Raw genomic sequence first — 23,502 nt, 5'->3', positions numbered from 1 at the left:
CAGAGTCGTGCCAGGTGCTCTCAGTGCTTGGGTCCCCGTGAGCCCCCAGTCTCCCCAGGCGGGATCCCCTCTCTCAGAGTCCCATGAAAGCCTCGACTTATTGTCAAAGGGGCGATCTGGAGGTTCAGAGAGCTGAAGTGACTTGCCTGAGGTCACACAGCCTGGAAGGCTGGCAGACTTGGAGGGTTCCTTCTAGGGATTAGAGAAGAGACAGGTTGCACCCACCTTCCCATCCCTTCTGGGTGGAGAATCAGACACAACTAAGGTCCTGAAGGAGCAATGAGTGGCAGCGGACCGGCCCTCGGGATTCGTCAGTCGTCATCCGTTCCTTCAGCGCGCACTGGAGTGCTTGCTCAGTGCCCGATCCTCCCAGCATCCCCGTGAGGCGGCACTTCTGGCTCCATTTCACCAAAGGGGAAACTGAGGCTCAGAGAAGCAAAGGGACTTGTCCAGTTTCACCCAGTGAGTGGATTTGGACCCAGAGCCTCCTGAACACCGCAGGCCTGCCCCGCCTTGTCCAGGCTGAGTCCTTCTCTGCCTCCCGTCTGATCCCTGACCCTCCTCCAGCCCCTCCCAGCCTTCTCAGGGCAACGTGGAGGCCAGGAGACTCCTCTTGGGGGCCACCCCAACCCCCAACGCCAGGGGCTTCTCCTCTGACTGCTGTCACCCACTAGCTGTGTGACTGGTGAGTCAGTTCACCTTTCTGTGCCTCAGTTTCCCCATCTGCAAAGTGGGCCTAATGGCAGTATCCACATAGCGGGCTTGTTCTAAGGATCAAGTGAGGCATTGTGCACCACTCTGTCAGTGATGCCGGCACATAGTAGGCGCTCAGTAAATGTTTGCTGTGATTTTATTCTAACTTGCATCAGCCTGAAGAGGAAAGGAATGACAACCTTATTCTTCAGATAGGAAAACTGAGACTCAGAGAAAGGAAACAGCATCCACCAGGCCACAGGGGGATGTCACAGCTAGAGGTTCCTGGTGCACATCCCACTTTGCAGATGGGGAAACTGTCCCCTTCAAGGACTCATTTTCTCGTCTGTGCAGGGGGTCTGCGCATATTGTGAGGGAGACGGCTCCATCGCGTTGTACCAGTGTGGTTCCTCAGTCAGCAGACACCCTAGGGTGGGGGTCTGGGGGAGGTAGGGGCTCCTGTTCTGCCTGGGTGGGTGGGACCATACCCTGCGGACTTTGTCCCAGAGTTATGCCAAGTCCCCACAGCTGGGCCTGGTTAGGAGGCTGACCCAGGCCCCGCCAGGCCCTCTGGGTGCCCTGTGGCTGCTGGCACCCCGGACCCACCACATCACCTGGTCCACCTGCCTCCTTTGCTGTGTGCCCTGGGCAAATGGCTTCTCTTTTTGAGCCTCATTTTCCTCATCTGTGAGATGGGAGCAGGAGTCTTTTCCTCATGGGGCTATTGGGAAGACTTGATAAACTCCTTCCCCCAAATGCCCACCCATGCCAGATTTATAGAAGTGTCTGGTCAATGGTCATGGTTATGAGGATGGGTAGGGTTCTGACTGGTGGGAAGGGAGAGCAGCATTCCAGGCAGAGGACCCCGTGAGCAAAGGCTGGGAGGTGGGAGCACCCCGTAGCTGGGGGGGTAAGTGGAAGGGGACCCTGCACCTCCCAGGATTTGGACGGACCCTGGGGGAGTGGGCAGGGTGTCAGCGCCAGTGCCATGATGTTGACCTCCCTGTCCTCCAGACTTTAGATTTCCTTTCGAAGCCGTGGGAGCGGCCACCTGCCCTCCCCACCCCCACCCCTGCCAGGTGTTCCCGAAGGCCCTGGAACCAGATGAGCCACAGTTCTATTTGGGGACAATTCTGCTGTTCCCATTTCTCTCCTGTGCCCTAGTTTTAGAAACGACGTGGGTTTGGTTACCAGTTGGCCATTTGCAGAAAGTCCCCCCGCCCATACCTTAGATCTGTGGGCAGCGCGGGTGAAACAGGACTCAGCACTGCCGCTGGGAGCTGCTCCTGGCCTCTGCCCCGGGGGTCTCTGGGCAGAGAGCTGGCAGCTGGACTCTCCATTACCTGCTGGTGATGTCGGGGCCTTGTGCTGGGTGCTGGGGACCCCAAAGATGCACTCTGGGAGCAGCCTGCACCCTGGGGGAGTCAGACACAGTTGCTGATCATTGCTGTACCCCGGGGCGGGTGCCATATGAGCTGTGGCAGCCCATTACACTGCCGGAGGGCTTCCCAGAGGAGGTGATGCCTGGCCTGAGTCTTAAAGGGTGACAGGTGCTCACGAGGGAAGAAGGGTGAGGGCATGCCAGGAGGAAGGGACAACACAGCAAAAATGAAGGCGGGAAATAGCCTGGTGTGTGTAGGCATAGCCTGGGAGGTGGGGAGCAGCAGGCCATGTGCAAGGCAGTTGGAAGGGGACTAGATTGATCAGGCAAGGCCTCAAACCCTCACCATGGTGCTCAGCCTTTGGCTTGGGGCTGCCGGGAGCCGTGCAGGCCTCCTGCTGAAGATGTGACGAAGAGAAGGATCACATGGGGCTCAGGTGCTCAGTTACTGTTGCTAAGTGAAGGCAGCCCACAGAGGCTGGGGTTCGCGATGAAGATCAAGGACCCCTACCTGGGGCAGAAGGTAGGAGCTGGTCTGGGACCTTGGAGGGAGTGGGTCAGGGAAGACTTCCTGGAGGAAGTGGTATGTCTGACATGCCTGAAAGGATGGAATAGTTTTCTAGGGGAGGGGGAGGTGTGGTGTGAGCAGCTCTTCTTGTTGGAGCTCGGAGGGCTGGTAGAGTTTTGACCTGGGAGTGGCGGCACCCATCAGTGGCAGCCCTGAGTGCATGCTCAGGGAGTCTCCGTGCTGTCCCCGGGCAGTGAGGAGAGACCACAGGGCAGGACTGTGGGTGGTGCCTGGCTCCGGGTAGGTGCCCCTTGGCAGTGTGGCTTTGGGGAGGTGGCCCTGGTGGCTGCACTGAGAGCAGATGGGCCTGGAGAGAAGGTGGGTGCCGGCCAGGCAAATGGCAGGTCTGGGATGGACGGGAATGGCGAGGTGAGCGAGGGGCCTTTGCCCCCTCGTCTGCCTGCCGTACATCCTTTCCCTGCAGATGCCCGCCTGAAAGGAAGTGGTGGAGACGTGTTGGGGCCTGGCTGGCAGATTCCCAAGGCACCTGGGGCATGGGCTGGGCGTGGGGCAGGGGCTCTGGGTTCGGGGCCGGCCTCCTTCCCTTGTTGGGTGAACCTCGCGAGGGTGAAGGTCTTGCCGCTGGGGGGAGGGGCCAGGCAGGGTTGCCCACTTGTGCCTCCAGAAAGTCCTCTCCACCCTCTTGAACCCAGAGGGTCCGTTCTCCAGACAGGGTGAGTTGAGAGCATGGCTGAAGACTCTCATGCTGGATGGGCCTGGGTTTGAATCCCAGCTTTGTTCTTTGCAGGCTGGGAGACCTTGGCCGAGAAACTGCCTTTCTGAGCCTGTTTCCCCATTTGCAAAATTGGGGTCACCCTAGGCCCTCCTCCCGGGGCTCCTGGGGAGGATTAATGAGATTTTAGAGGCTGTGCCCCACTCTGAACCAGCCCTGGGATCTGGCTCTCGAGCTCTTGGCCCAGCTGACCCGGGTGCTGGGACCTGCTGGGCGGCTGAGGGGCGGCTTCCGATCGGCCCCAGGCTCTCAGCACCGAGGACAAAGCCCCTTTGTGGTGGGACAGATGGAGCCTGGGAGCCCCCTCTGTTCGGGGACCAGAGCCTGCCCCTCCTCCTCCCCCAGATCCCCTGGGGTAAGGAGCTTCCTCAGACCGAGAGGATAGGAAATGAAAGTCAAGTTGTGCGGGAGGAGAGGCTGGGCTGCCTGCAGCTGCTCAGGCCAGAGCCTGGCTGGTGAGCTCGGGCGGACCCTTCCCTTCTCTCGGCCACCTTCTCAGGGCCCCAGGCATCCCTGGCAAGTCCCAAGCGCACTGTGTGTGTCCTGATCACTTATCTATCAATCCCTCCCTCCCTCCCTCCATCCATCCTTCCATCCATCCATCCACCTATCCATCCATCCCTCCATCCTTCCCTGCATCCATCCCTCCACCTATCCATCCGTCCATCCATCCATCCATCCATCCCTCCATCCCTCTATCCCTCCATCCCTCCCTCCCTTCCTCCTTCCATCCCTCCCTCCCTCCATCCCTCCATCCATCCATCCACCTATCCATCCGTCCATCCATCCATCCCTCCATCCATCCATCCATCCCTCCATCCCTCCCTCCATCCCTCCATCCCTCTGTCCCTCCGTCCATCCATCCATCCATCCATCCATCCATCCATCCATCCATCCACCCACCTATCCATCCCTCCATCCCTCCATCCATCCATCCATCCATCCATCCATCCCTCCATCCATCCCTCCGTCCGTCCGTCCATCCATCCATCCATCCATCCATCCATCCATCCATCCATCCATCCACCCACCTATCCATCCATCCATCCATCCATCCATCCATCCATCCATCCACCTATCCATCCGTCCATCCATCCATCCCTCCCTCCCTCCCTCCCTCCGTCCGTCCGTCCATCCATCTATCCATTCATTCAGTGATTACCAGGTACCCACTCCACGCTCCGCCCTGTGCTTTTGGCCAGTGTCCATTCTGCCCGGATGGTGCCCAAGCATCCCATCTTTCAACTGTTTTGATTATTACACCCACTGCAGAGTATTCAGCTGCGAGTGAGATAGAAGTGGCCTCTGTCTTCGTCAGACGTGTACTCACACAGTGAGCTATGTCATCAGAGCAGTGGTCCGTGCTCAGAAGGAGAAGTTGAAGGTCCTCACTTGGGCTGGGGGAGGTCAGAGAGGCCCTCTGTGAGCAGGTAGCTTTTGAAGTGAGGCTCAAACAGAGAGCAGAGTTGGCTGGGTGTGTTGCCATTTGAACAAGTGGTCAGGAAAGGCCTCTCTGAGCAGTTGACATTGGAGTAAAGCACCTGAAGGAAGTGACAGTGAAGCTATAGATGTCCAGGGAAAGTATGCTCTGGGAAGAGGGAACAGCAAGTGCAAAGGCCCTGAGGCAGACGTGTACTGGGTTCTCAGGGAAAGGGGAAGTGGGCAGTGTGGGCGGAGCAGAATGAGTGAAGGGGGTGGAGCTGGTAGAGTCCACTGTAGGCACCTGGGGGCCCCTGTGAGGACTTTGTTCTCTGTCTTGGAGTGTGGAGGCTGTGAGAGATGTTAAGCAGAGGTGATGGGTTCAGACTGACATTTCAGACAGGCTCCCTGCCCCAGTTGGCCAGCCTGGAGGAGGAGGCTGGACCAGGACTAGGGGGTGGCCGTGGCGGGAGGGAAGAAAGTGGATTCAGGCTGTTTGGAGATGGGCCAGGGCTTAGAACTGGGTTACGTGGGGGCCGGGAGGAATCATCCTTCCTCTCTCGGGCTGCTGGTGGAGAGGGGATGAGTGCCCCCGTAAGCCGCTGTGGGCTTCTGGTTCATGTTCCCCTCCCTCCCCTAGTCCCTCCGGAGGCCCAGCGGCTTCTCCACCTCGTCCTGAGGTCTGGACCACGTCCTCCAGTTCCTGCAGCTTTAAACGATGGGAGACCTTAGGCAAAATGGGCAGGATCCTATGCTTTTGCACAGATGAGGAAACTGAGGCTCAGAGTGGTACACCCATGGCCCAGCATTGGGCCTTGGCCTCTCAGGACTGAGGGGGTTATGGATTTAGGGAATATGGACCCTGCCCCCCAAATTCCAGCTAATGATTTCAGGGTGTACCTGAGATTGCTTTCCTGCCCTGAACTGTCTTGAGGAGATGGAGGCTGCCCAGTGTGACCTCAGGGGTGGGATCGGGGACCTGGACTCCAACTTGCCATGTGACCTGGGCCTCAGTTTCCTCTGCTGGGAAATGGGCACAGTAACGGGCCCTGCCTCACAGCGCTGTCGGGAGGACCAGATGGAACAGTGTGTGTAAAGCGCCGAGCCTGACGCCAGGCACACGGCGAGCTTCAGTAACCAGCAGGAATCTTTATTACTGTTTCTGTGGGGAGGCGGGACATGTGTGCGAGTCTGGGCTCTGGCCACGTCCACCCCCAGAGCGGGGCTTCGGGGCAGGGCTGGAGCTCCCAGTGGCCTCTTCTCGATAGTTCAGCACCTTGGGATGGACGGTTCCTGGAATCCGTGCCCAATACCACTTTCCACACGGGGAAACTGAGTCCAGAAGGGCACGGGGTTGGCTCCAGGCTGAGCGGCAACCTAACAGAGCAGGTTTACACCAGGTCACCTGCGGCCTTGCCCTGCTCCGGCGCCACCCACTTCCGGGCCCTGCCTTCCCTCCAGGGCTTCCGGGCTGCAGACAGGTCCTGGCGGGAGGGATCCTGCCCTCTACAGGCAGGCAGGGCCTGGGGTCTGGAAAGGGGGCCCCTTCCTGCCCAGGAGGAAACCCGAGAGCCGCAGGGGCGGGAACAGTCTGCCTCTTCAGGGCTGGGATTGGTGGCAGCTCCATGGTCCAGTGGCGTGGCCTTTGCCCTCCCCGGGCTGCGGGTCCTGTCCCCGGCAGCACCCCTCCACCTCTGCCGGTGCCAGCCCCAGCCTGCAGCGCCCTGCCCCGCCCCGGCCACACTGGCAGAGCTGGTTTGAAGCCTGAGCGTGTTTGTACTGTGAACACGGGACCAGACACGTCCTGGCTGCCCCTGGCCCGCGGATGGCCCCTGGCTCACTCTTCACTCGCTCCTTGCTCACTCAGCACACATCCCTGGTACCTGTCCTGGGCCTGAGCCCATGCTAGGTGGGGCTTGGGGCATTGAGTTGTCTCAGACTTGCACAGTGCCCTGTGTAATCAGGGGGCTCAGAGGCTCTGCCAGAGGAACACACCAGGCAGTGGCAGGAGAGTGCAGTGGTCGGGGCATGGGCTGTGGGGCTGGACAGACCCAGGGCTGAGGCCTGTGCCTCTTCATCTTCTGGGGCCCTGGGTAGGACCCATACATCCATCCTGCCCTCCTTCCCTCCCTCCACCCCTCCCTGTATCCCTCCCTCCATCCCTCCCTCCATCCCTCCTCCTCTTCCTCCCTCCCTCCCTCCTTCCATCCCTCCACCCCTCCCTCCCTCCCTCCACCCCTCCCTCCATCCCTCCACCCCTCCCTCCACCCCTCCCTCCATCCCTCCACCCCTCCCTCCCTCCACCCCTCCCTCCATCCCTCCACCCCTCCCTCTACCCCTTCCCCATCCCTCCACCCCTCCCTTCCTCCCTCCACCCCTCCCTCCACCCCTCCCTCCCTCCCTCCCTCCCTCCATCCCTCCACCCCTCCCTCCCTCCCTCCACCCCTCCCTCCCTGCACCCCTCCATCCCTCCACCCCTCCCTCCCTCCCTCCCTCCACCCCTCCCTCCATCCCTCCATCCCTCCATCCCTCCCTCTATCCCTTCACCCCTCCCTCTATCGCTCCAACCCTCCCTCTATCCCTCCCTCCCGCTGCCTACTCCTCTATCCCTCCCTCCACAAATATTTACTGAGCACTACTATGTGCCAGGCAATGTTCTAGAGGCTGGAGATACAGCAGAACACCAACCAGACAAAAATCCCTGCTCTTGCAGAGCTGGTATTCTGGGGAGGGGGGACACAAACACAACAAATAAGGAAGACACGCATGTGGTCTGTGAGAAGGTGATGAGTGCCCCGGATGGGATGTGAAGCAGGGAAGGGGATGAAGTGCTGGCTGGGGCCTGGAGAATGTTGCAGTTAGAGAGGGTGGCTGGGCTGGAAGCTCACCTCCAAAGAGGGAAGAGAGGAGTCTTGTTGCGCCCTGGGGGAAGGGAATCCAGGGAGAGGGTACTCCCGGTGCAAAGACCCTAAGGTAAGGGCATGCTGGAGTGTTGGAGGAACAGCAAGGAAGCCAGGGGAATAGAGTGAGCGAGGCGGAGAATGGAGGGAGAAAAGGGCAGAAAGACTGAGGGATAGGACAGGGAGGGCCTCTGGACCATTCTAACGTTGACTGAGGGTTCTGAGCACATGTGGCTGCTGTGTGGAGAACAGACGGTGGGGGTGAGCATGGAGGCACGTGGAACAGCGAGGTGACTACTGCATTGGTCCAGCGAGGGGAGGAGGCGATAATGGTTTGCCCAGGCTGGGGGTAGATGGTGGGAGGGGTCAAACATTATTTTTGCGTTATTTCATTTAATCTTCCTTTTTAAACTCTTTATTATGGGGGCTTATTAGTATCATGAACCTCCACTCACCCATCGCTGAGCCCCAAGCACCGCCAACCTGTGGCCTGTCCTGCCCCCTCCCCACGTGTTCCATCTCCCCCCGTCCTGTGTCATTTACAGCAAATCGCGCATGTCGTATTTCACGTGTAAATCTTTCAGCGTGTATCTCTAAAAGATAAGGACTCGTGTTAAGAAAGTAGCCATAAAACCATAATCCAACAATAATTCCTTAATATCAGCAAAAATCCCCTCCTCCCTCGGATATATTTTGAGGTGGAGCTGATGCCCCTGGGCCTCCCTTTCTTTGCCCTAAAGTGAGGTTCATAACGGCCCCTCCTGCCAGGCTGTTGTGAGATGATCCAGGTAAGATGCTGAGCATACAGTAGGTGCTCAACCAATAACAGCTGCTACTATTATTGATTGATGGCAAACACTTACGGCACATTTGCTAGGGTCCGGGCTCTGCTCTAAGCATTTCACAAATATGATTCATTGAATCCTCACAACAGTCCTTGGAGGTAAGTTATTATTTTTATTCAATTTTATAGGTAAGGAAACGGAGGCACAGAGAAGCGGAGTAATTTTCCCGAGGTCACACAGCTAGGAAGAATCAGAGCTAGGTTTTGAACTCAGGCAGTCCAACTCTTAATCCCAATGTGATGGGGGCTATGTGAGCCCAGAAAAAGAGGGGTACCTCTCTCAGCTGGGTGTTGGCAAGGTCAGGTATTGCCTGTCGTCAGGCCCAAAGGGTGCCCTGGAGTTCATGGGGGCGCAGGGGCCGGGGAGGTGGGTGGTGAAGCCTCGGGGGGAGCAGCATGTGCAAAGGTCTGGAGGCTGGGGGGTAATTCCGAGTTGAGGGGAGCGTCAAGGGGTAGGGAGGAGGGAGGATGCCGCGGGCCCCCTGCGCCCTTGGCCTTGATCCTGGGAGCAGCAGCAGGAGCTTTAGGAGTTCGGCCATCTTGCCGACCGCTGTCCCCAGGCTCAGGCCCAGATGCCCTCTCCCACGTCATGGGTGACTAAGGGAGGGCTGGGCCTTCCCGCGGTCACGGATGGGGGAAGGCCGCCTGTGGGCTTGGAGAGTGGGGGCAGGGGTCGAGCTCAGGGCTGACCGTGGGGGGCCTGGCCCCGGGCGCCCCCGCCCACCGCGTCCGGGGAGAGCTGCTGCAGGGCGGGGCGGGAGGAGGGGGCACTGTGTGTCCAGAGCGGAGGAGCGAGGAGCGGCCAGAGCTGCCGGCAGGAGGCAGCGGGCACCGTGGGCAGGGGCCGGCTGGCAGCTGTCCCCCCAGGCCCATCAGCCATCAGCCAGCGGGGGTGGGGCAGCTGGGGGCCCGGGAGAGAGCACAACGTGTCCCCTCCGTGTTCCCTGCGGCCCTCCCCTGACACAGGGGTCTGCTGAGGTGTCCTTGGCGTGCCAGGGCCTCTGTCCAGGTGCGGATACTGAGGCCCGAGAGGGGCCGTGACCTGCCTGAGGTCCAGGTGATTCTGCCGGGGCTTCCACTGAGCCGCGTGGGGGCCTGCCCTCATCAGGCCGGGTCCCCGAGACCCGCCTGGTCTGTAGGTCATTTGGGCCAGCATCTCCTCCTCCCATTCCTCCTCAGCGCGGCACTCGGGGGCCTGGTGCCCCGAGAATCTCGTCTGCAGTCCCGGCGCCCACACCCTCATTCGAGGGCCGGCCTGCGCCTTGCTGCATGACCTGGGGTTGGGCCCCCCGCTCTAAGCCTCAGCTCCCTCGTCTGTAAAGGGGGATAGCGCCCACAGGCTCCCTGAGACGGGGGCTGGGACTTCCTGGCCTGCGAGCCGCCTGGCCCCCCAGCTGCCCGGCCGCCTGGCCTGGACCCCGGGGTGGGAGCGGAGCGGGGCCGGGGGTGGTCAGAGGAGCCTCCCAAGCCCGCCAACCTCACCAGCCCCCAGCTGCTCCTGTGGGTGGGGGCTCCAGCCGCCCCCTCCCCAGTGACCTCCCTCTTGGGCGTGGGCCTTGGAGGAGGGAGATGGCGGGAAGTGGGTGTGGGGAAGGTGGGGCCACCCACTGTGTGCCTGTCTTTCCCCCCATTTGCTGCTGGGGAAACTGAGGGTGCAGGACTTGACCTGACCTGGCTCCCTAGCCTTTCTCTGGATGGTCTCACCTCTGGGCCTTTGCCCAAGCAGTGCCTTCCGCCTGGATCACTCTTCCCAGCCCTCTTCCCACAAACTGCCCAGCCTTCAGACCTCAGCCGAGATGTCTCCTCCTCTGGGAAGTCTACCTTGGTTTAGGTGCCCTCTTTTGCCCCTCCAGCCCTCTGGAGCTGGAGATCACTGTGCTCTGACAGGATTGCTGTGGGAAGAAGGCTCAGTAACCTGACCCCGCCTTGCCCAACACCCTCAGGGCCCCGAGGAGACCTTCATGGCTCTCCCTCTCAGTTTTTCAGGCCTTTCTGACCTAAATTGCTGGACAGATCCCTCTCAGGGCCTCCCTCAGACCTCCTCACATCTGGGCCAAAGGCCAGCAGCGACTCAGTTAAGCTGGGAACCACTCAGTCGAGACCTCTCACTCAATAACCCTCTGCACATCTGACCTTCGTGCCTCAGGGCCTTTGCACGTGTGTGTCCACCTCCTGGGCTGCCCTTCCCATGCTTCCTTGCAGGGCCCCCCAACCACGACGCTGTACCCACTTGGCTCTGGCGGGGGCCTGATGGAGACTTTCTGCTCCCCTCTCCAGAGGCAGGACAGATTGCTGCCAATGGGCCGTGTCCCTCCCCACTGCCTCCTCCCTCCTCCACCCCCACACATTCCCCACACAACCTCCACCACCCAGTCTTCCCGCCCCCGGTGGGGCCACTGTTATCAGGAGACATTCCTGGACTGGCTGAGAGCAGCTCCCACCTTGGGCCCTTCTGAGAGGGGTGTGTTTGCTGACATAGCCAGCGACTCCCTTGGGGGATGGGCCCTGGGGCACAAAGCTGCAGAGCCCAGACAATCTGAGTCTGCCTGCTGGTGCTGTCTCTTAGGAGCTGTGTGACCTTAGGCAAGCAACTTGACCTCTCTGTACCTCAGTTTCCTCATCTGCAAAACAAGGCTGATCACATAGGGCTGCAGTGGGTTCGCCTGGGCTCATGCATGTAGTGTACTGTTTAGCGTGGTGCCTGGACGGGAGTCTCTCTCCCCATCAGCTAGCTGTAGTTATCATCTGAGAACCAACTGTCCCTCCTGTTCGTGGGGTCCCCAGTTGAGATGGCACCTGTCTCCTCCTTCTGATGAGTGCACATCAGGAGGGCCCCTGTGGGCCTTCTCTTCTCCCGGCCTGTGGGATGAGGAGAGGGCGCAGCCGAGAGAGGCTGTTTTTGGAAGTTGAGAACCTGCTGTGTGACCTTAGGCAGCGCCTCTCCCTCTCTGAGCCTCCTTTTCCTGGCCTGCTCTATGAGCACTTGGACCTGGGTGAGGCTCTGCCCCAGTCCCTCATTGTCCCCGTCACTGCACTCTGTAATCCTTCCCTTGGCTGGTCCAGCCGCCTGGCTTCTGTCTGTCTCTCTCACTCACTGCCTGGCGCATGGTGAGTGCTCAGTGGAGCTTTGTGGAAGGAGCCAATGGATGCACAGTGATCGAGGGAATGCCCAGGGCTTTCCTACTTCCAGGCCTTTGCCTGCTCGGCTCCCTTGGCCAGGAGCGCCGTCCCCAGTCATCGCTACTTGTGGGATGCCTGCTCGTCCTTGAAGCCCTTCTCAAGTGCTGCCTCTCCCAGGAAGCCTTCTCTGGTTTCCCCCAGTGTGAAGGGATTGCTGATGCTTGGACACTTGGTCTGGGGCTCTCTGGTGGCACCTGTGACATCCGTCTTGGTGTACGTAGTAACATGTTAATAACCAGCAAGTACCGGGCACTTGCTGGGAGCCAGGCACGGTGGGGAGCCCTGCGTGTGTGTTGTCTTATTTAATCCTTGGCAACAACCTTGCAAGGTAGATATTATTATTATCCCTCCCTTTGCAGAACACAGAGGCTCAGAAGTGAAGCGTCTTGCCCAGCTATGAGAGAGCGAGCCAGGAACTGAAACCAGGTACGCCGGTGGTTTTTCTTAGAAAGGAAAGAAAAAGCATTAACACACACGCGAGGTAAAAAATCCTTCAAACAGTACAAAAGAAGACAGGGAAAAGTCAGTCTCTCTTGCACCCAGGTCTCCTTGCCAGAGGCAACCACTGGCAGGAGTTTCCGGTGTATCCTTCCAGGAAGATCCAGGTGTATATAACCATGTATGCTAAAAAAATTAAAAAAAAAAAAAAAAAGGTAGCACGTAGTACATGCTGTTCTACACCTGACTGTTTTCTCTTGACAGTGTACCTTGGAGATCATTTTGTGCTGCTTCTTTCTTTTTCATGGTTGCGTAGTATTCCATTGTGGATGAAGACCATGGTTTATTTAATTAGCAAAGAATACTTTGGTTGTTGCCAGTCATTTGGTTATAATAGACAATTCTACGATGAATATCCTCAATCATATGCTTAGTGTTCATGTATGAGGATACCTCTAGGATCAGTCCAAAATTGCATCAGAGGGTACGTGCAGTTGTCATTTTGATAGATATGGCCAGACAGTCCTTCATGGAGGTTGTGCTGATGTCTCCTCCCACCACACCCTCTGGTTCCCCTCTCTCTCACCAGCACAGGCTGCTGTAGAATTTTGAGATCTTTGCCAATCTAATAGATGAACAGTGGCCTCCAGTGTAGTTTTTTTTTAAAAAGTATCACAGCTTTATTGAGATATAAAATTTATTTATCTATATAATTTGAAAAAATTTATTTATTTATCTATATAATTTGCCTACCATACAATTCACCCACTTAAAGTGTACAATTCAGTGGTTTTTAATATATTCCCAGAATTGTGCAACCATCACCACAGTCAATTTTAGAGCATTTTCATCACCCCAAAAAGAAACTGTGTGCTCATTAGTCACTCCCCACGTTCCCTCAAACTTTCCTCCCCCAGCTCCAGGCAACAACAAATCTACTTTCTGTTTCTACAGATTTGCCTATTCTGGACCTTTCATGTAAATGGAATTCACTTAGAGTAATATTTTCAAGGTTCATCCATGTTGCGGCATGTATCAGTACTTCATTCCTTTTTCTTCCCAAATAATATTCCATTATATGGATATACCACGTTTTATTTATTTGTTCATCAATTGATGGACGTGTGGTTGTTTCCACTTTTTGGCTATTATGAATAACACTGCTGTGAACATTCATGTATAAGTTTTTATGTGGACATATGTTTTCTTTTCTCTTGGATGTATACCTAGGAGCAGAACTTCTGGATCATATGGTAACTCTATGTTTAACCTTTGGAGGCAATGCCAGATCATTTTCTAAAACAACTACACCGTTTTACATTCCCACCAGCAGTGTATAAAGTCTCCAATTTCTCTACCTCCTTGCCAACAACTTGTTTTTATCTGTCCTTTAAATTATAGCCATCCTAGTGGGTGTGAAGTGGTATCTCACTGTGGTTTTGATTTGCGTTTCCCTGATGACTAATGATGAGCATCTTTTCGTGGAGTTATTGGCCATTCATGTATCTTCTTTGGAGAAATATCTATTCAGATCCTTTGCCCATTTTTTAATGGGATCATTTGTCTTTTTGTTGTTGGGTTCTTTTTTTTTTTTTTTTAAAGATTTTATTTATTTATTTTTCCCCCCAAAGCCCCAGTAGATAGTTGTATGTCATAGCTGCACATCCTTCTAGTTGCTGTATGTGGGACGCGGCCTCAGCATGGCCAGAGAAGCGGTGCGTCGGTGCGCGCCCGGGATCTGAACCCGGGCCCCCAGCAGCAGAGCGCGTGCACTTAACCGCTAAGCCACGGGGCCGGCCCTGTTAATCTTATTCTTAAGTATTCTTTGGATATTGTAAATTGTTTTCTTAATTTATTTTTGGATTGTTCATTGCTAGTATATAGAAATACAATTTATTTTTATATATTGATGTTGTACCTGCAACCTTGCTGAACTCGGTTATTAGTTCTAATAATTTTTTTAGTGGAATCCTTAGGAATTTCTATATACAAGATCATGTCATCTGCACATAGAGCTAGTTTTACTTCTTCATTTCCAGTCTGGATGTGTTTTATTTCATCTTCCCTTATTGCCCTGGCTGGAACCTCCAGTACAATATTGATTAGAAATGGTGAGAGTGGACGTCCTTATCTTGTTCCTCATCTTAGGGAGAAAGCTTTCAGTCTTTCACTATTAAATATGATGTTACATATGGGTTTTCATAGATACCCTTCATCAGGTTGAGGAAATTCCCTTCTTTTTTTTTTTTTGTGAGGGAGATCAGCCCTGAGCTAACATCCATGCCAATCCTCCTCTTTTTGCTGAGGAAGACTGGCCCTGGGCTAACATCTGTGCCCATCTTCCTCCACTTTATGTGGGATGCCGCCACAGCGTGGGCTGACAGGTGGTGCGTTGGTGCGCGCCCGGGATCCGAACCCGGGCCGCCAGCAGCGGAGAGCGCGCACTTAACCGCTACGCCATGGGGCCGGCCCAGGAAATTCCCTTCTTTTCCTCTTTTGTTGAGTGTTTTTATCATGAAAGGGTGTTGGATTTTGTCAAATCACATTGAAATTATTATGTGTTTTTTGTCCTTTATTCTGTTGGTATGATGTATTACATTCACTGACTTTCAGGGGTTAAACCAACCTTGTATTCTTGGCATAAATCTCACTTGGTCATGATGTAAAATTCTTTTCATATGTTGCTGGATCCAGTTGGTTAGTATTTTGTTGAAGATTTTTACATCTTATATTCATAAGAGATAGCTGTCTGTAGTTTTCTCATGATGTCTTTGTCTGGTTTTGGTATTAGCGTAATATTGTCTTCATAGAACAAGTTGGGAATGGTTCCCTAGCGAAGAATTGGTCTTAATTCTTCTTTAAATGTTCAGTAGGATTACCCAGGGAAACCATCTAGGCCTGGGTTTTTCTTCGTGAGAAGTTTTAAAATTACTAATTCAATCTCTTGTTTAAGCTTTATTCAGATTTTCTATTTCTTAGTTTCTGTAGTTTGTGTTTTTCTAGGAATTTGTCCATTTCATACAAGTTATCTAATTTGCTGGCATAGCATTGTTCATAGCATCCCTTATGATCTTTATTTCTGTAAGGTTTTTAGTATTGTTGTCTCTTTAATTCCTGATTTTAGTAATTTGTGTCTTCTCTCTTTATTTCTTGTTCAGTCTAGCTAAAGGTCAATTTTGTTGATCTTTTCAAAGAACCAACTTTTGGTTTTTTTGATTTTTCTCTATTGTTTTTTATTTTCTGTTTCATTAATTTCTGCTCTAATCTTGATTTCCTTCCTTTTACTTGCTTTAGAGCTAGTTTGCTCTTCTTTTGTTAATGTCTTAAGGTGAAAGCTTAGGTTATTGAGATCTTTTTTAATATAGGCATTTACAGCTATACGTTTCCCTTTAAGTTCTACTTTACATGTCCCATAAATTTTGATATGTTGTGTCTTCATTTTAATTCATCTCAAAGTATTTTCTACTTTTTTTCGTGATTTCTTCTTTGACTCATTGGTTTTTGAGGAGTGCATTAATTTTCACATATTTGTAATTTCCCAAATTTCTTTCTGTTATTGATTTCTTAATTCATTCCATTGTGCTCAGAAACATACTTTGTATGATTTCACTCCTTTTAAATTTATTGAGGCTTGTTTTGTGGCTTAGCATATGGTCTATTGTGGAGAATGTTCCATGTGCACTTGAGAAGAATGTGTATTCTGCTGTGGTCCGTAGCTTGTGGAGGTCTAATTTGCATTAATCTTATAAACGAGGCTGAGCATCTTGTTATATGTTTAGAAGCCATTTGGTTTGCTGTAAACTATCTGTGGTTATTTTTCTTTTGTGGGAACTCTCATATATTAAGGGAAAAAACCCTTGTCTACCATATGAGTTACAAATATTTTTCCTAGTTTGTGGTTTGTCTTTTGAATTTGTTTATGATGTTTATTGAGCCATACAGACACTTTAGGTTTTTATGTAGATTGACTTATCATTTTAAGAATGATTTTTAGGTTTTTTGCCATGTTTAGAAATACTTTTCTCATTCTGAGAAAATTTATTCTCCCTTCCCCTTTTTAGAGCTTTATCATTTTATTTTTGTGTGGTTTAAATCTGATTGATCTGAAATTTACAGGAATATGGATTGAGATGGAGATCCAACTTTGTTTCAGAGCATTGGTGCCAACTCTGTCTACCGTTTTCTCACTGGTAAATTTCAATGCCATTTTCATTATATATTAAATTCCCATATATTTGGGGACAACTTTTGGACCTTCCATTCTGTTCCATTGATTTGTCTATTTTTGTACTGATATCACACAGTTTTAATTGCTGTGACTTTAGAGTAATTTTTACTATCTAGTTGAGCTATTTCCCCTCATTATTCTTCTTTTTAGGATTGTCCTGGCTACTCATGTACATTTACTTTTACTCATAAACTTTAAAATTGACTTGCCCAGTTAAAAAAAAATCCTGTTTTTTGTTTGTTTATAAAAATATTTTTAATTGAAATATATAAGCCTAGATATAAAACAATATTAAAATAAATCTTTTATAAATGCATGATATAAAATTTAGGGCAGAATTGAAGAAATAAATTTAGACACCTTATTTATCAATCTAACAATTACCAATTACCAATAAATGTAACATTGTTGGCTGTGCTGTATCAAGAGAGAAATACCTTATTTTTTTTTTTTTTAATTTTTTTATTTATTTTTCCCCCAAAGCCCCAGTAGATAGTTGTATGTCATAGCTGCACATCCTTCTAGTTGCTGTATGTGGGACGTGGCCTCAACATGGCCCGAGAAGCGGTGCGTCGGTGCACGTCCAGGATCCGAACCCCGGGCCGCCAGCAGCGGAGCCCACGCACTTGACCGCTAAGCCACAGGGCCGGCCCTGTTTTGTTTTTAATATAGCCCTAGCTTCCCAGGGAGGAAGCACAGTCCTGCTCTGAACTGGCTTTCGGCGGGTCTGGGAAGTCCTCCTAAATCTCTTTCCTCCAGCCTTTGATCTTCTCTCCGACAGAGTCTTCTGTGTTAAAGCTAATCGAAAGGCTCCATTTACGCTCAATCCTTGCCTTCATGTTCCACTTCCTCTCAGGTTTTCCGCTGTGATGCTGGCATCACTCCTGTTGGAGTTTTTGTTAGGATCATAGTCAATTTTTAGATTAATTTAGGAAGAATTGATATTTTTATAATGCTAGGCTTTCTTTGATTCTATTTTCTGATTGTGTTGGTGTATAGATACATTGTTGATTTTTGGATGTTAACTTTTAATTTCTTTCCACTTTACTTAATTTGTTTTTTGTTTAATAGTTTTGTGACAGATTCTCTTGGATTTCCCAGATCTATACTGATAACATCTGCAAATACTAATACTCATCTTCTCTTTTCTAATTCCATTTTATTCCTTCCACTTCTTTTTCTTAGCTCACTGCATTGGCAGGTATCTTAGAGCAAAGTTAACTGGTGGACATGCTTTGGCCTATCGGGACTCTTTCCCCATGAAGTGGCTTTTATGGGGCTGGGCTCCTAATCAACTCCCACAGACCATCCCTCCAGGGCCAGGAACAGGGCTTGGCACTTTAGTAGGAATTTTGGAAGCCTTTGCCTAAATGTAAGAGTGATTAGAAAAGAGAGCAAGGATCTGAATAGAGGTCTTCCGCACTAATGGTAATAATAGCTAATATTTATTGAGCACTTTATGTGCAAATATGAGCATCTATGTGCCAGGCACTTTATAAGTATTACCTGATGTTTTGCTCACAACAAGCCCAGTTACATAGGAACAATTGTGCTGATTCCCACTTTTGATAAGGGGTAAACTGAGGCCCCCTTGAGGCGACATGGCTAGGATGTGGCAAGCTGGCAACTGAACCTGGGATTCTGGTTCCAGGCCTTTATATATATATATATATATATTTTTTTTTTTTTTTTAATGAGGAAGATTAGCCCTGAGCTAACATCTGTTGCCAATCGTCATCTTTTTGCTGAGGAAGATTGGCCCTGAGCTAACATCTGTGCCCATCTTCCTCCACTTTATATGCGGGACACCTGCCACAGCATGGCTTACCAAGTGGTGTGTAGGTCTGTGCCCGGATCTGAACCTGTGAACCCCGGGCCGCCGAAGCAGAGCCCGTGAACTTAACCACTATGCCACTGGGCCTGCCCTCCAGGCGTATGTTTTGACTCCTCTGTGATGAGGCTTCTTGCTGGAGGTTCCAGAGATATGGATGGTGATGTCGGAGTTGGCCTCTGACCCCTGTGTTGCCTCTGTGTCCAGAAGGTGGAGATGGTGGAGATGGTGGAGTGGTGGAGATGGTGGAGATGGTGGAGTGGTGGAGATGGTGGAGTGTGGAGATGGTGGAGTGGTGGAGATGGTGGAGATGGTGGAGTGGTGGAGATGGTGGAGATGGTGGAGATGGTGGAGTGGTGGAGATGGTGGAGCGGTGGAGATGGTGGAGTGTGGAGATGGTGGAGATGGTGGAGATGGTGGAGTGTGGAGATGGTGGAGATGGTGGAGCGGTGGAGATGGTGGAGATGGTGGAGTGGTGGAGATGGTGGAGATGGTGGAGTGGTGGAGATGGTGGAGATGGTGGAGCGGTGGAGATGGTGGAGATGGTGGAGCGGTGGAGATGGTGGAGATGGTGGAGTGCTGGAGCGGTGGAGATGGTGGAGCGGTGGAGATGGTGGAGCGGTGGAGCGGTGGAGATGGTGGAGATGGTGGAGTGGTGGAGTGTGGAGATGGTGGATTGTGGATATGGTGGAGTGGTGGAGATAGTGGAGATGGTGGAGTGTGGAGATGGTGGAATGTGGAGATGGTGGAGCGGTGGAGATGGTGGAGATAGTGGAGATGGTGGATGGTGGAGATGGTGGAGTGGTGGAGCTGGTGGAGTGGAGATGGTGGAGATGGTGGAGTGGTGGAGATGGTGGAGATGGTGGAGTGTGGAGATGGTGGAGTGGTGGAGATGGTGGAGTGTGGAGACGGTGGAGTGTGGAGATGGTGGATGGTGGAGATGGTGGAGTGTGGAGATGGTGGAGTGGTGGAGTGGTGGAGGCACCTGGGGCAGTGGGGGCGGCAGCTCAGTGGGTGGGGCACCAGAGGTGCATTCTGACAGCACTCTCCTGTACCTCGAGCTTCCTGGCTCTGCTGCACTCACTTGCTGTGTGGCCTCAGGCAAGGTTCTGGCTTCTCTGAACTTTGGTCTCATCTGTAAAGTGGGTGCAGTTATAGTCCCTACTTCCCTGTGCTGTCGGGACAATTGAGTATCAACTCTTTGTAAAGTGCTCAGCTCTGTGCTCGGCATTCAAGGCCCTGCCGCCTAACTTCCGCATCTTCATGCATTGTCCTTCTCATCCCCTGTGCTGATAATAACAGCAAACAACATTGTGCGCTATTTATTGAGGTCTTATTCTGTGCCTGGCACGTGGACTCTCTCACTGAATTCTCAGATGTTAGGCTTATTATTAAACCCATTTTTTTTTTATAATTTTATTTATTTATTTATTTATTTCCCCAAAGCCCCAGTAGATAGTTGTATTTCATAGCTGCACATCCTTCTAGTTGCTGTATGTGGGATGCGGCCTCAGCATGGCTGGAGAAGCGGTGCGTCGGTGCGTGCCCCGGATCCGAACCCGGGTCGCCAGCAGCGGAGCGCGCACACTCAACCACTAAGCCACGGGGCCGGCCCATTAAACCCATTTTAAAGATAAAGAGACTGAGAGGTGAAGCGACTGCCCGAGAAGATTTAGCTAGTAGGTAGAGCCAGGATTTGAACCAGGCCTGACTGCAGTCCTCACTCTGAACTCCTAAGCTCCTGGCCTCCCGTGCAGCCTCAGGAGAGGTAGAGGTGATGTTCTTCAGAGCAGGGAAGGAAGGAGTGGGTACGCTGCGACTGAACAACAGTCTTTTCTGGGCTCTTCTGGATGCTGTGAGCATCCGTGTGCCTGGAGAGGGGCACCGCCTATGCACAGGCCAGGAGGTGAGAGAGAGTATGGTGCCCTCAGGGAGGGGGCCGTGGGAGGGGGCCACGGCACCGGCTCTGCAGGGCTGGGTGGACCCGCGTGAGGGGTTCAGGCCTCATCCAGAGGGCATGATGGGAAGCTCTTGCATGTTTTTTTAAAAGTCTCATTAAAAAAAAAATCATGACAAGTAATTTCTAAATGTCAAGTGATATAGCATATAAAGTAAAAAAGAGGTTTTCTGGGGCCAGCCCCGTGGCGTAGTGGTTAAGTTCACGTGCTCAGCTTCAGTGGCCTGGGATTCGCGGGTTCAGATCCTGGGCACGGACCTACGCACTGCTTGTCAAGCCATGCTGTGGTGGCATCCCATATAAAATAGAGGGAGATGGGCACAATGTTAGCCCAGGGCCGATCTTCTGCAAAAAAAAGAGGAGGATTGGCAACGGACGTTAGCTCAGGGCTGATCTTCCTCACCAAAAAAAAAAAAGAGATTTTCTTCTCCCTGTTCCATGCCTTTTGGATGAAACATTGTGAAGAATTTGGAATCCTTCCAGAACTTTCTCTGGAAGTATGTGTGGACATAATTGTCATTCATGTGTACTATGTGCTGGGCACCACACGAAGCCGGTTGCATGCGTTGTCACATTTAATCCTCCCACCAACCCCCTCACGTAGGTAGCATTATTGCCCCCATTTTCCAGACAAGGTAACTGAGGCCCTGAGAGGCCCGGAGGACGTTCTACATGCCGTCTTCCTCTTTTCACGTAACAGTGTGTCGGGAGCATCTTCTCAGGCCGTAGGGAGCTCTCGTTGTGTCTAATTAGCCGCACGGCTGTCCACTTGATGAGCAGGCCGGCATTGATGGTCCAGGCCCCTTTGATGAGCACTTAGGTCGTTTCTAGTTTTCCATGGAGGGAGTGGAGCAGAGGCAGCCGCAGCTGTTTGTGGGGTTTACAGGGGCGCCTCTGGCTGCCAGGAGGAGGGCTGCGCCAGGCCAGGACGAGGGGCCTGGCCCGAGGGAATGGAGATGGGGCGGGAGGAGGACAGGCGAACCAGCCCTGAGACAGCGACACGGAGCAGGGGGCGGCCTCAGGGGGAGGTGCCAAGTGGGCTTGGGACCTGCTGAGCAGGCAGCGCTGGGGCCCTGAGGGGGACACACTGTTGGCCCCGCATCCTAGAGCCTCGCAGGGGCGGCCGTAGCGCAGGCCTCTGCCTGGAGCCTGTGGTCCGGAGCGGCTCCCCAGAGGAGAGGGGCCCCCTTCCTCTGGGAACCTCGGGCATCCCCAGTACGGAGCCCCCACCACTTCCCCCGGGGGCCCAAGGATCTATCTCTGCCTCCGAGTGTGCAAGTGGCGGAAGAGACGTGGGGGTTGGCCCTCCTCAAATGGGCGACTCATGGTGACTGGGCGTTCAGGCCCTGAAGCAGGGTCCTGCCTCCAGGAAGGAGAGACCGAGGTCTGGGAGGGCCTCTCCCCCGAGGTCACACAGCATGGCAGCAGCCCCTCAGGGACTGGACCCCACCCTAAATGTGTCCGTCCTTCCCCAAGCACTCTCTGCTTTGTCGAAACCTGAAATCTTGAGCTTTCTCTGGGAGCCGGGCTAGGCTGCCCTACCCACTCACGCCCCATCTGCCAAGGGCATCTGGCTGTTCCATGGGAGAGAGAGGCTCCAAGGGCGGGAGGGAGGTGGGGCCCACGAGTTCCTCGACTGGAGCCCCTGAGCAGCCTCTGATTCCTGCCTGTCTAATGTGGTTCCCTGTCCCCACTTGTTTTCATTCTCACGCTTGCTGTGTGACCTCAGGCAAGTTCCTCAACCTCTCTGTGCCTCAGTTTCTTCATCAGTAAAATAGAAACACAATTAGTATCTACTGCCTGGATAATCCTGGGGATTCCACGAGTCAATATTTGCGAAGTGCTTAGAGCAGGGCCCGGTACAAGGTCCGGGCTCTGGGAGTGTTTGAATATCGCAGAATGATACTTGGTCTCTACAACGTGACCTTGCAGGAACAAGGCAGGGCGCAAATCACATGTCTGGGCTCATTTAGTTTTTTGTCTATTCTGCAAATATTTCCAGAGCACCTGGCAGGTGCCAGGCCTGTCCTGCTCTCTGGGGATGTGGAGCTGAATCCGACCTGGTCCTGCCTGCAGGGAGCTCACAGTCAGGGGCACCAGGTGGACCCAGGTTACAGCCCTCTGTTCAGGTGGTGGGGCGGAAGTGCACCACCACGGCCAGGGGCTCGTCTTCCAGGGGCTGGAGTGACAGTGTGCCGCACGGCCTCAGCGTGTCCTGTGTTCTTCCCTCGCTGATTCCCCCAGCGGCCCTATGACGGGGGCACTGTTGTTATCCTCCATTGACAGAGGAGGAAACTGAGGCACAGGGTCCCACACTGGGGGATTCAGACTCTGACTCTTCACCTCCACGAGACTGCCTGTCCACAGACACGAGTTACTTGTATAATCAGAGTCAACCACAAGGACCGAAAAAATGACAAAACCCCAAATTCCACAAACCAACACACCTTGCAACCAGAGGCCCCGGGCCCCCTTAGCCTGGTCTTGAGGGCGCTCTTGTGCTTTTTCTGGGTGCCACCATGGGGAGTGGTCTTCTTTCTTAGTGGAAGATCTCAGGGGCCAGGAGCTGTCTTCTTCTTTGCCCCTTCCTGAGAGGGCACGTGTGTCCTCTGGGTGCTGGAAGGGCCGTTAAGGTCCAGCCCTGGCCCTCCCTCTCCCGCCATGGCACATCAGCCAAGTACCCTTTTTCCTGTCCTTGATTACCTCCCGTGACGGGGGGCTTACTCTTCATCGTTTCGTTCATTCTAAAGAAAGTTTGGGCTCTTAGAAAGTTCTTCATTTATAAAACTTTAAAAAAAATATTTAAAATATATTTTTATAATTTTTATTTCCTCTCGAAGTCCCACAAACACGTCCCTGTTAGAGCAGGTGCCCTCTGAGGCAGGCGCTGACCAGTTCATCTGTGTCCCCCGTAGTGCCTAGCAGAGAGCAGCTGCACAGCTGGTGCTGTGAATCCGTACCAGGGAGCAGGCGGGTGGGGGTGCGGTGCTGGGGCTCAGCCTCCATCGAGCCTGGGGCTGCGGGTAGCTGGGTCACTGGGTCCCACGGGACGCCAGCTATATGAGTGCTGATGGGCCCCACGACCTCAGTGGATTGGGTTGCCATGGACATTGGCCTTCCCCGTCCCCAGGCCCATCGGCCTGTCCTTCAGGAGGCCCCAGTGATCCTCTGGGCTATCGAGCAGGTCTCCCCAGGGCCTGCCCAGCCCCACATTCTCTGAGCTGGCTGGTCCCCAGGGAGCATGCAGGCCACGCCCCCACTGTGCAGCCGGCAGCCCGAGGCCCAGAGTGGGCAGGAGTGGCCGAGGTTCACATAGGGAGGGGGTCACGG

The 23,502-nt window shown here is 53.2% G+C and overlaps 1 protein-coding gene across 3 annotated transcripts in view; it reads left to right on the top strand.

The window, feature by feature from the left end:
* SRC (SRC proto-oncogene, non-receptor tyrosine kinase) overlaps window positions 1-23,502 on the top strand; it is a 53,071-nt gene that overhangs the window by 7,078 nt on the left and 22,491 nt on the right. For 2 of the 3 annotated variants that reach the window (XM_058562727.1, XM_058562724.1), the window contains exon 2: window positions 12,078-12,144. The exons of the other annotated variant lie outside the window; for it this stretch is intronic. The gene's annotated coding sequence lies outside the window, so the exon portion shown is untranslated. The remainder of the gene's footprint in view (window positions 1-12,077; window positions 12,145-23,502) is intronic. 3 annotated transcript variants of the gene reach the window in all.

Source organism: Diceros bicornis, chromosome 19 (genome assembly GCF_020826845.1).
Source record: "Diceros bicornis minor isolate mBicDic1 chromosome 19, mDicBic1.mat.cur, whole genome shotgun sequence".
NCBI lineage: Eukaryota > Metazoa > Chordata > Mammalia > Perissodactyla > Rhinocerotidae > Diceros > Diceros bicornis.
This window is presented reverse-complemented; position numbering and strand designations above follow the sequence as displayed.